At 35.7% G+C, this 2,064-nt stretch overlaps 1 non-coding gene across 1 annotated transcript; it reads right to left on the reverse strand.

Moving 5' to 3' along the window:
• Positions 1–1,329: 1,329 nt before the first annotated feature.
• On the reverse strand, positions 1,330–1,401 carry Trnaa-ugc (transfer RNA alanine (anticodon UGC)). Its single transcript has one exon. It is a non-coding gene; the product is annotated as a tRNA-Ala (tRNA).
• Between the last annotated feature and the right edge of the window lie 663 nt (positions 1,402–2,064).

The following is a 2,064-nucleotide window of genomic DNA, read 5'->3' on the forward strand; positions in this document are numbered from 1 at the left end:
CTTTCAAGTTTCGTTAAAAGAGATTTTGCCTCAGAAAGATCATATTTTCTGGCAGGTTGAAGCAATTCATCTTGTTTCAAACAATCTAACTGCTCCAGGGTAGGATTTGAAATACATATCTCCACTTTTGATGACATTGCAAAAAGCATGCTGATTGTATTTAAGATTTCTAAAACGTGAAATAATACATGGGATTTAATAATTCTGAAACCAGGGAAATTTCAGTTTCAAAAACAAAGATTTCTGATATATTTTAGGGCAATTCATATCCCAATGACGAGCTGTCAGTTTCCTGTTACGAGTCCATGCTCTTAAAAAAAGAAAAGGAAAAGAGTGAAGGCAACCAGCTTTGCAAAGTTTAAAAAATAATTTATTTCCCTAGAATACAAAGTAAAAAATGAGAAAGGTGTTTTACAAATTGAATCCAAAAGTTATCCAAGAATTAAAGACAAAAGTCATAGAAACAAAAAGTCCTCAATTAATCTCAGTGCAAGTCCCAAGGAAATTTAAAAGTGAAGGCAATGATATATATGTCATGACCTGCTTTGTATTTCTTTGCCAACAGTCTCGTGTTGAATCACATAAATATAATTCCTGATGATAATTCTGTATCACTTCGAATGAATGTCTTTATCCAATAATTTTATCAGAGCTTTTTGGTATTTCCAGAGAAAAGAATTAATTGAATCCAAATATATGAATGCAAAATGAAGCCTAAACTGGCCGAAATATAAGAGAACTTCCAATGCCAGATGTTAAAGCACAACTGGTAAAATTCTGACAGTCACAAGATACCATAGTTGTCTGTTTAACCGCAGGACACAACGTAGTATATTCTAACAACAACCATTACATAACGTACATCTCTTCCTGACGGCTCCGAAGTTCATACACCATATCAATGTCGTTCTTTCCGCCCATTAGGAACAAAGACATAAATAATTTAGTCTGTATGTCATTACATTATTGACTTGCTTTGTGCTTTTGAGCTACAATATTAAGGCAGGTCACCATTAGGTCTTTCATTATTATTTCACATTTCTGAAAAGAAATTATCTCCGCGTGACGGCAAAAGCGTGCGATTTCAATTAAAATCATTTTAAAAAAAAACAAAACAACTTACTACCTTATCATGATTACATGTCTTTAACGTGTGTAGCTAATGAGCTAGTACCATCAAGAACCAGTCCTCAAATGAGGCAACTTTTCGGACTGTATCTTAACGAAAGAAATAAAATCAGAATCAGCTAATGAATGTTGGGGTTGTTCAATGAACATTTGCTAGTAAAATGCATAAAAAAGATCTTAAAAAGCAAAAATCAATTATCGTGGAGATGCCGGGTCTCGAACCCGGGGCCTTTCGCATGCAAAACGAACGCTCTACCGCTGAGCTACATCCCCGACTCATTTTCCCTTTAGAATCATCCCTGCGCTACATTGATATTTTCATAATATTTGTTTTATAATCAATTACAATTTTCTTTACAGCAATATTAGTTGTCTTAACATCGAATTCTGATCAAATTTGGGTTAGGATAAAAGTTAAGGTTAAGACTATTTAATCTCGCTTTCTTTTACGATATGGCGATTTTCAAAGCTTTTCTACAAAGCACCACCAAACGGTGCTCGACTCGAGCTTGATGTTGGACAAAAAACAATGATCGGAAGGAAACAAATCGTACAGAGCGATAAAAATACTTCAGGTTAAACCCATAACCCATTCCGAAATAGGACCTTGTCTATCATACTATAGAAGAGAGTGGGTAATTAACTTCCAAATACTACGTTCCACCCATGACCCTAGATTTCCTGCTGCTATTGCCGTCTATAAAGGCACACGATCTTACGCTATGATATTATGTTTCTCCTTAGATATGTTTCTATTCATCAAACCATCGTTGACGTTTCTGCGTTTCACCAAACTGAAGCTACGGGCTCTGAAACTTGTGAATTTCCCGACTTGTGCCTGCAGGGACAACGTTACGCTCAGGTGAAAACCGGTGAAAAGAGCTCCATTTTCCATGTGTGCGACTCGACGATACATCCTTCTTTAATTACAGAACA

Source organism: Sinohyriopsis cumingii, chromosome 19, assembly GCF_028554795.1.
Source record: "Sinohyriopsis cumingii isolate HCF-2022 chromosome 19, ASM2855479v2, whole genome shotgun sequence".
Classification (NCBI taxonomy): domain Eukaryota; kingdom Metazoa; phylum Mollusca; class Bivalvia; order Unionida; family Unionidae; genus Sinohyriopsis; species Sinohyriopsis cumingii.